This window comes from Chlorocebus sabaeus, chromosome 13, assembly GCF_047675955.1.
Source record: "Chlorocebus sabaeus isolate Y175 chromosome 13, mChlSab1.0.hap1, whole genome shotgun sequence".
NCBI classification, from domain to species: Eukaryota; Metazoa; Chordata; class Mammalia; order Primates; family Cercopithecidae; genus Chlorocebus; species Chlorocebus sabaeus.
The window spans coordinates 50,783,783-50,795,213 of record NC_132916.1 but is presented as its reverse complement, the minus strand read 5'-3'; the positions used below and the strand labels follow the sequence as shown (position 1 = coordinate 50,795,213).

Below are 11,431 nucleotides of genomic sequence, written 5' to 3'. Positions count from 1 at the left end.
GATATGATACTAACTTAGAAAGGATAAAATGTTTAATGTTAAATGCATTATTTAATATAAAATAATATGAACTAAGTAATTCTTAAAAGCCTCACAATGTTCCATTCTTATTTTGAAAAATTTGTAGAAGTTAGATGAAACAACATTTTCAGTCTTATAGCATTGACTTCATATGTTGACCTTATCATCGTTGAAGCTTCTTTAGAGTTACCTGGCCAAGGGTCTTTGCCCAAGATTTGTCTTTATTAAATCCAAAGTAGTACTCACTTCAGCAGCAAATACACTAAAATTGTGATGATACAGAGATTACCATGGCCCCTACAGAAAGATGACACACAAATTCATGAAGCATTCCATATTCTTCCAGAAAAGATTGGGATTCTATTTTCAAAGTGCTGAAAGACAAAAAAAACTTTCAACCCAGAATTTTGCATCCTGCCAGAATAAGCTTTATAAATGAAAGAGAAATGAAGTCTTTCCCAGACAAGCAAACACTGAAAGAATTCATCATCACTAGACCAACCTTACAAGAAATGCTCAAAGGAGTCCTTAACATGGAAATAAAAGGTTTACACTCATCATCATAAAAATATATGAAAATATAAAACTCAGAAGTCTTATAAAAACTACACAAAGCAAGAAAATGAAGAAAGTATATAGAAACATTTTAAAAAACCACAAATCCGTAAAGAGAAAAAAAAATCAAAATAAACGAAGAATCTACAAAGCAACTAGATAAGAATGAACATTATGGCAGGAAATAAATTCATATATATATATAAATTGAATGTAAATGTTAAATGTAAATTGATTACATTTGAATGTAAATTGATTAAATGCTCCACTTAAAAGATACAAATTGGTGGAATGGATTAAAAACAAATCATAATTCAACTACATGCTGCTTACAAGAACCTTACCTTACTTGTAAAGACACATAGGGTGTTGGTAAAGAGATGGAAAGAGATATTCCACACACACAGAAACCAAAAGCAGGCAGGAATAGCTATACTTATATCAGATAAGACAGATTTTACACTGACAACAGTAAAAAAATGTCAAACAAGGCCATTAGATAATGAAGCATAGACTTCGATTCAACAGGAAGATATAACAATCTTAACTACATATGTACTCAATACCAGATAACCCAGATTCATAAAACAAACTTTACCAGATCTAAAGAAAGAGATATACAGCAATACAATAATAGTAGGGGACTTCAACAGCCCACTGATATCACTAGACACATCAAGACAGGAAATCTACCAAGAAACTGTGGACTTAAATTGGACTTTAGACCAAATTAATCTAAAAGACATTTACAGAACATGCTCCTCAACAACTGCAGAATACACATTTTTCTTATCAGTGCATGAAACATTGTCCCAAATAGACCATAATATAGTCTATAAAACAGGTCTCAATAAAATTTTGAAAATTGATATTATATCAACTATCTTCTCAGACCATAGTGGAATAAAACTAGAAATCAATTCAAAGAGGAACTGTCAAAATACATAAATACATTAAAATTAAACAATTAAATGAATGATGTTTGGGCCAATGATGAAATTAAGAGAGGAATTTAAAAACCTTTCAAAATAAATTAAAACAGGGACACATCATACCAAAACATCTGGGATACAGCAAAAGTGTGCTAAGATGAACGTTTACAGTGTTAAATACCTACATAAAAAATTAGAAAGATCACAAATTAACATCTTATTATCTTACCTCAAGAAATTAGAAAAAAAGAAACAAACCAAACCCAAAGCTATTAGAAGATAAAAGCAAGAATAAAAAAAAAAAAAAATGAATGAAATTGAGACCCCAAAACAATAAAAATGGTCAATGAAATGAAAAATTGTTTTTTGAAAATATAGACAAAATTGTTAGACTGCTGACTAGAATAAGTATGAAAAGAAAAAATTCAAATAAACATAATCAGAAATGAAAAAGGAGACATTACAACTGATACCACAGAAGTATAAAATATCAAGGACTACTATGAAGAACTGTATGCCTGTACAATTACAGACTTAAAAATCTAGAAGAAATGTATAAATTCCTGGAAATAGGCAACCTTTCAAGATTGAACCTGGAAGAAATATATATCCTGAACAGATCAATAATGAGTAGTACAATTGAAGCAGTAAAAAACAAACCTCCCAACACAGCAAGACCAGGATCAAATGGATTTACAGATGAATTCTAACAAACATAACAAAGAAGAACTGATACTTATCCTACTGAAAGTCTCCCAAAAAAATTGAGGAGGAAGGAATTCTCCCCAGTTCATCCAATGAAGCCAGTATCATTCTGATACCAGAGTTAAACAAGAACACAGGAACAACAACAAAAACAACAAAATGACAAACCAGTATTTTTGATGAATATAGATGCAAAAATCCTCAACAGAATACTATCAAACAAAATCCAACAGAACATCAAAAAAACAATATACCATGATCAAGTGGGATTTATTCCAGGAATGCAAGGATTATTCAATATATACAAAACAACAAATTTGATTTGCCACATACACTGAATTAAAAACAAAATTCATATGATTATCTCAACAGATGCAGAAAAACATCTGATATAATTCAGCATTTCTTCATAATTAAAACACTCAACACACTAGGCATAGAAAGAAAATACTTCAAAATAATAAAAAACATATATGATAAACTCAAAATAATAAAAGCCATATATGATAAATAATAAAAACCATATATGATAAGCCAACATCATACTGAACAGGAAAAAGTTGAAAGCATCCCCCTCTAAGATCTGGAACAAGACAGGATGCCCACTTACACCACTCCTATTCAACACAGTACTGGAAGTCTTAGCCAGAGAAATCAGGCCAGAGGAAGAAATATAAATCATCCAAATTAGAAAAGAAGAAGTCAAATTATCTCTGCTGTGATATTATCTTATACTTAGAAAAACTTACAGACTCCTCTAAAAGACCCCTAGAGTTTACAAATGACTTCAAAAAAGTCACAGTATACAAAATCGATATACAGAAATTGGTAGCATTTCTGCACACCAATAATGATCAAGCTGAGAAGCAAATCAATAAGTCAATTACATTTACACTAGTTACAAAAAAAAGTATAAAACATTTAGGAATATATTTAACCAAGGAGGTGAAATAACTCTACAAGGAAAACTAAAACACACAAATAAAATAACTTGCAGATGAGACAAAGAAATGAAAAAATATTCCGTGCTAATGGATTGGAAGAGTCAATATTGTTAAAAATGATCATATTGCCCCAAATGATCTATAGGTTCAATGCAATAACTATCAAAATACCAATGTTGTCTTTCACAGAATTAGAAAAAAAAAATCCTGAAATTTATATGAATCCCAAAAAGAGCTCAAATTCCCAATGCAATCCTAAGCAAAAAGAACAAACTGAAGGCATCACATTACCCGACTTCAAATTATACTACAAGGCTATTTTCATATAATAAGTAGTATAGTAACCAAAACAGAATGGTACTAGTATGAAAGTAGACACACAGATCAAGGGAACAGAATAGAGAATCAAGAAATAAAGCATACATACCTACAGCCAACTGATCTTTGACAAAGTTATCAAAAACATATACTTGGGGAAAGACACCCTATTCAATTAATGATGCTGGGAAATTTGAATTGTCATATACAGGAGAATGAAACTGGACCCCTATGTCTCAGTATATACAAAAATTAACTCAAGATGAATGAAATACTTAAATGTAAGCCCTGAAACTATAAAAATACTAACAGAAAACCTAGGAAAAACTCTTCTGGACATTGGTCTAGGGAAAGAATTCTTGATTAATACTCAAAAGCAAATTCAACAGAAACAAAAATAGACAAATGGGATTTAATTAAATTAAAAAGCTCTACATAGTAAAAGAAATAATCAACAAAGTGAACCAATAACCTGAAGAATGGGATTAAATACGTGCAAACTATACATCTTACAAAAAACTAATATCCATAATCTACATGGAACTCAAACCACTCAACAATAACAAATCAAACTCCTTAAAAAGTGGACAAACACACACAGACATTTTGAAAAAGAAGACACAGAAATGAGCAAGAAGCAGATGAAAAAATGTTCAACATCACTAATCATCAGAGAAATGCAAATGCAAACCACCATGAGAGACCATCTTACATCAGTCACTTACTAAATGGCAGAAAAAAAAAAGGATGTTGGTGAGGATGTGGAGAAAAGAGAACACTTATACATGATTGGTGGGAATGTAAATTAGTGCACTCTCTATGGAAAACAGTATGGACATTTCTCAAAGAACTAAAAATAGATCTATCATTCAGTCCAGCAATCCCACTACTGGGTATATGTCCAAAGAAAAATAAATCATTATATCAAAAAGATACCTGTACCTGTTTGTTTATCACAGCACTACTTATAACAGCAAGAATACAGAATCTATGTAAGTGTCCATCAATGAATGATTGGATAAAGTTATTAAATACGCGTGCACGTGCACGCGCACACACACACATACACACACACACCAGTACTATTCAGCCATCATGTATTTTGCAGCAACATAAATGAAACTGAAGGACATTATCTTAAGTGAAATAACTCAGAAAATCCTTCATGATCTCATATATGGGAGCTAATTTGTACATATGGACATAGAAAGTGGAATGATAGACAATGGAAACTCAGAAGGGTGGGAGGTTAGGAACAGGGGTGAGGGATAAGACGTTACTTAATGTGTACAATGTTCATTACTTAGGTGATGACTATACTAAAAGCTCAGAGTTGACCACTATGCAACATATCCACGTAACAAAACAACACTTGTACTGACTAAATCTATAAAAACAAATGAATCCAAAGCATGCTTTAACCACTAGAAATAATTCAATACAAAATAAAGTTGGCAATAGCTAAAAATGAAAAAGTTAACATTATTATCAACCAAAATGTAAGGTATAATAAAGTCTTTGGCAACATTTAGATCCCTAAAATTCAATACAGGTAAAAATAGACTTCATAAAGTTTTTTTTAAGGTTCCTAGTGGCAGAAACTATAGCTAGGATAATGTGGATATCAATGATGTTGCCAGGTATGTGAATATCACACAGTATGGTATATTAGTTAAATTCCCAGGTTTGAAGCATCTACTTGAATTCCACTCCCATTATGTACCAAATATATATCTTTGGAAAGATACTTAGGTATCTATGCCTCAGTTTATTATTTATTTATTTGTGAAATCAAAACAATATTATCTATCCAGGCTGCTAGAAGTTATGTGTGTATGTGTGTGTGTGTGTATGTATATGTGTGTGTGTGTTTGTGTGTGTATGTATATAATTTAGAAACATGTCTGGCAAATAGTGTCTGCTAAATAAATATTATCTTACCTACTAGTGCTACTATATGAGGAAATGATATTCCAGACAAAGAGAATGCTAAGGCAAAACTAAAGGGGGAAATGATTATGGCATATTTTGAAGAAGAGAAAGCCAGTAATGGGTAGACTAGTCAAAACTTAGGAAGGAGAGTAGGCAGGCATGGATCCTGAGGACCTCTATAACCAAACATGAGCTTGGATTTCACTCTAGGTGCAGTGCTGAGTACTTAGATGAATTTAAATGCTGAGGAGAATTGTTTTGTGTGCAAGGAACAGAAAGTAGGATGGCTTTCTCTACACATATTAGAAAATCTGAGTCGAAAGTTGAAAGGTAAATAGGGTAGCTGAAAGAGAAAAATCAACTGATGGTGGTCTTTAGTGCATTAATTTAAAGGCATTGTATTTGAGACAATAGAGAATTACAAACCATTACTATTTCTGAGAAGGGAAATGATTCACTTAGTCACTTACTTAGATAACATTAAACAGAAAATGACCCTGGAATTACAGATTTTTATATAAAGATGCTGATGGCTTTTAGGAGGTTGCTGAGGATCTGTATTGTTTTATCTAAGTTATACTACCAAGAGAAAATTATGCCAGTAAAAAATGAAGTTGAAAATATTTGATAGATTTCAAATTTCTACCCAATCTGAGAAATTCAGGAGGTATATTAATCACTATTCTAATTATATGAATAATTTAGACAAAAGAAAGAGGAAAAAGGGGCTGCTTATCTGTGTTAAATTATGCAACTATTGATAGAGTCTGAGGGTGAAAAAAAATCCTATTTTAAAGAGCTGACACAAAGTAGCATAAAATTTCAAATAAAGAAAAGCTAAGTAATAAAAATGATAGATATTAGTTCACATAAAACTTAGCCAATCAGATTTTTATATTTTAAATTATATATAATTAAAAATTTTTAATATGTAAACTTTATATAAAATTTTAAAATATATAATTTTTATATTATATATAATTATGTATTTATATATTCATCTTGCCTACCTACATATAATGTTGGAGGGTATTTGTGCATATATGTCCCCAGCTACACACCTTATTTTAAAACTTCTTCACTTTTAGGTTATGATGTAAATACTAAGACATGAAGATGCAGCTAAGGATCTTATAGGCCATTATAGGACTTCAGTGAAATAGAGAGCCATGTGACAATTTTGATTAGAGAAATGGCATTATATGATATCATTTTTGAAAGCTTCACTCTAGCACTTTTGTTGATTATAGGTAGTAGAAGGGCAAGAGTATAAGCCAGGAGACCTGCTTAGAGGTTATAGTGGTAATCCAGGTAGGAGATGAAAGTGGAAATAGTGGAAGAGATGAGAAGACGCTATAGTATAATATACACAATATTTAATATAAAGCTAAAGAGATTTGCTGGTGGATAGACTGCGAAGTATGAAAAAGAGGAATCAAGAGTGAATCCCAAGGTATTTTTTGGACTGGAACTTGGGAAGATTGAGTCAACGCATACTAAGAAAGGAAAAACTGGAACTGGTTTTGTGAGGAAAAATTCTGAAGCTCATTATTGGGTTTGAAATGTCTGTTGAAATTCAGGGAAGATTATAAATGGGCAGTTGATATGAAATCCAGTTTAGGACAGAGACTATGCTGAAGATACTGGGATTTGTCAGCATATATAAGGATTTATATAAGATGTTTAAAACCATGAGACTAGATGAGTTGACAAAATAGCAAATGAAGACAGGAGAGAAGAGGTCAAAAGGACTGAGACTAGAACACTGTAAAATGTAGAGGTCAGAGAGAAGAGTTATCAGCAAAAGCCAGTGAGAAAGAGCCAGCAATGAGGAAAGATAAATTAAGTAGTCAGTTGTCCTTAACCACACATTGGGAAAGTATTAACACATAATGAATCGATTTACATTACAAAACACTATGCTTCAAACTAATGAGTTTAAAACAAAGAATTATCAAGAAAAATGTAGTTCTTTTTTTTTGGATACTGCTTTAAGGTAAATAAAAAGTACTTTCCCAGCTAACTTTTTTACTTATATTCAAGCATAACATGTCTGCTTTGTGATTTTTATCTATCATTGTTTCCAAAAGGCTGCACTTACCAGTGAGTTAAGGCACTCAGGCTTTATTACAAAAGTTGGGGAGTGTGGAGAGCCCAATGCAAGCTGACAAAAAAGAAAAATAAGTTTTTAGAGCATCCGTGACTAAAAACTATGAATCATAAGGGAATAAAATAATAGAACTGTAGACTTGGACTGAAAGAGCCAGTGCACAAAAAAAGAACAAGAGGAAGAAGAAGGATGAGGAGGAAGAAGAGGAGGAGGAATTCAAATCAAGAAGACAGTCTAGACTCAAGAAATCTGAAACACCATTTATTAGACATATGTAATACCTAATAAATAATGTACTAAGCAACAAAATTTTAGTTAATACCACAACTTGATGAAATTCATTATATCTTCTAAGTTTATAACCTAGTATACATACTTCATCACTCATATATATACTTCATGATGTATAGTGTATATATATGTGTGTGTGTCTGTATATATATATATACACACACACCAGTGCTATATATACTTCATCACTCATATATATATGAGAGAAAGATAGAGGGAGGGAGAGAGGAAATGAGAGAAGGAAGGAAGAAAGGAAGGAAGGAAGGAAGGAAGGAAGGAAGGAAGGAAGGAAGGAAGGAAGAAGAAAGAAAGAAAGAAAGAAAGAAAGAAAGAAAGAAAGAAAGAAAGAAAGAAAGAAAGAGAAAGAGAAACAAAGAAAAGGAAGAAAGGAAGGAAGGAAGGAGAGACAGAGAGAGAAAGAAAGTGAGCTGAAAAACAAAAGGAAGGAAAGAGGAAGGAAAGGAAGGAAGGTGAGAGAGAAAGAGACAGAGTGGGAAGGAGAAAAGGAGGGAGGGAAACAAAGCACCACTTTAGGAATCAGTGGATGCGATTTGTTAGTTTTGTGTAATTTTTTAAATTAATTATTTTTTTAAGAGCTGGAGTCTTGCCATGTTGCTCAGGCTGGTGTGCAAGGGCAATACATGGTATAATTATCATAACCCACTGTAGCCTTAAACTCCCGGCCTCAAGCAATCTTCTTGCCTCAGCTTCCTGAGTAGCTGGGACTACAGATGTATGCCATCACACCTAGCTTAATTTTTTATAAGAAAAAAAATAGCTCTCACAAATTACTACAACTTTCTGCTCTCCATAAATTGCTCTATTTATAACTATGAAAATGCACTTAATTCTATTTCTCACCACAAGTAACAAAATCACCCCAAATAATAAAAATTCTGGTTTTCTTCATGATCTTAGAAATATTCTTTAGTTGCCTAAAGTATATATGCCTAAAGTATAAAATATTCTTTAGTTGCCTAAAGTGTCTATGTATATATATGTGATATATATGTAAATGTGATATATATATATATCACATATATAAAACACTTGGAACCAAAGAAAACATGGATTTTTGGTTCAAAGTGGTTAAAATCAGAAAGCCTGAAGCATAAACTTAAAATTAGAAAAAGTAAACAAGATAATTAGAGAAATACAGAACAATTTGAGATCATCAAGGATTATGACAAACCTGTGGTTGGTCTTGAGGCTACCAACTATGTACTTGATGACAACAAGGATAACATCACCATTCCAGCCACAGTTAGAGTTAGAAGAAAATAGTAGCCCTCTGTCTTTAAATTATACTGTGTATGTAGATACTAATGTGAACTGTATTATTATTGAGGAGATGCACGTGAACCCAAATTTTGCTGAAGAACCCTGAGCAATAGTTGAATAAAGTCATTATATCTACTGAATGGCAAAATTTCAGTTATACACAATGAATAAGTTCTAGAGAGCTGCTATACAACATTATGCTTATAGTTAACAACACTGTATTGTGCACTGGAAAATATGTTAAAAGGGTAGATCTCATGCCAGTCAGAATGGAGATTAAAAAGTCAAGAAACAACAGATGCTGGGGAGGTTGTGGAAAAAAATGCTTTTACACTGTTGGGAGTGTAAATTAGTTCAACCATTGTGGAAGACAGTGTGGTGATTCCTGAAAGATCTAGAAGCAGAAATACCATTTGACCTAGGAATCCCATTACTAGGTATTTACCCAAAGGAATGTAAGTAATTCCATTATAAAGATACATGTATGTGTATGTTCATTGCAGCACAATTCACAATAGCAAAGACATGGAATCAATCCAAATGCCCATCAATGAAGAAAATGTGGTACATATACATCATGGAATACTATGCAGCCGTAAAAAGAAACAAGATCATGTCTTTTGCAGGGACACAGATGGAGCTGGAAGCCATTATCCTCAGCAAACTAACAGGAACAGAAAACCAAATACCACATATTCTCACTTATAAGTGCTTATAAGTGGGAGATGAATGATGAGAACACATGGACACATGGAGAGGGGGGGAAACACACACTGGGACCTGTCAGGAGGTGTGAGGGAAGGGAGAGGATCAGGAAGAATAGCTAATGGATGCTGGGCATAATACTTAGGTGATGGATTGATCCGTGCAGCAAACCACCATATCACACCTTTACCTATGTAACAAAAGGGCACATCCTGAACATATAACCCAGAACTTAAAATAAAAGTTGAAGAAAACAAATCTGTAAAGACATATCTAAGGAATACAGAAAATGACGTTCCTTTTTAATAGCCCAAAAGATGTTTTTTTAAAAAGTCAGATTGAAGACATTCACTTGTTGAATAATGGTAGAAGGATATTCAAGGTAAATGAAGACTGGGAAGAATTAAATCTGTAACAATTCATTTTTAAAAAGGGTAGATCTCATGTTAAATTGTTTTACTTCAATAAAAAATCTACAATCATATTTAATATTTCATTATGCCCATATTGAAGGAAAATATCTATAATTTTCAAGACTCTTATTCTCCTTCTCTGTAGTATCTTTTTTTCCCCTTACCTTATGATGTTGGAGTAACCAGGACGTATTTTGCAGACCTCATTGTTTTTCTCTGCTTTGGTCATGTCTTTCAGTCTCATTGCCTCAAACATATGTAGTATTTAAACTCTCAAATTTATATTATCAATCCAAATCTCTCCCATGAACTACATATATTAGCAAAGCATTGAACTAAAATTTATGAAATCTAGACCTTAGACCTCATTTTAGAAAGAAAAACAATTCTAAACCAGTATATTTTACTGCTCCTTCAACTAAAATAATTTAATTATGGCCAATAAACTATAAAGTTTAGGTCCAAATTTCATGGCATGACTTATAATTTCCTTCAAAATCTGGCTCTTGTCTACCTTTATAAGCTGGTCTACCAATTTAGACAACAGGTACCCTTTGCATATCCGGTCTTCACAATACATTTACGGCTTCCTAATGTTATCATGATCGTTCCTACCTTCATACAGTGTCCTCTGCTTGAAACTCTCTTTCCTAGCTGTTTTTCAGTCTTTAAGAATCAGTGCAATAGCAGTGGAAGCAAGAGTAATTAATACTTCCTTTTAAAATAATTTTTTCTTATATTTTTGTTGTGAATAATATTAATTACATAACATATAAGAACACATTGTAGGTTCATATAAATGACCATATATTCCATGAAGTTTCTAATGCTCTGTCTCTCCTTATGGTATTTAGCACTTTTCTATGCTTCTTTACCTTATCTATCTATCTATCTATCTATCTAACTATCTATCTATCTATCTATCTATCTATATATTTTATTATTATACTTTAAGTTCTAGGGTACATGTGTACAATGTGCAGGTTTGTTACTATACTGTATATCCTCAAGGTAAAAAATCTCATTCCATCTTTATAGTGCCTGCTTAATATGGTTCCTGGTTGCCATTCTATAGCAAACATTTACATAGGTTTCTGTTTAAAAATTTAGCCTCTATAGATTCAAAACTAATAAAATATATCTCAAATAATCCCTCTTGTATCTGTTTTTAGTTTCAATTAGTAGGAACAAAAGGTATTTTTAATACATTTTTCTATTTTTCTT

General features: G+C 32.2%; 1 pseudogene; it reads left to right on the top strand.

Moving 5' to 3' along the window:
• The first annotated feature begins 263 nt into the window (after nt 1–263).
• LOC119625450 (U6 spliceosomal RNA) lies at nt 264–363 on the top strand (annotated as a pseudogene).
• The last annotated feature ends 11,068 nt before the right edge of the window (nt 364–11,431 follow it).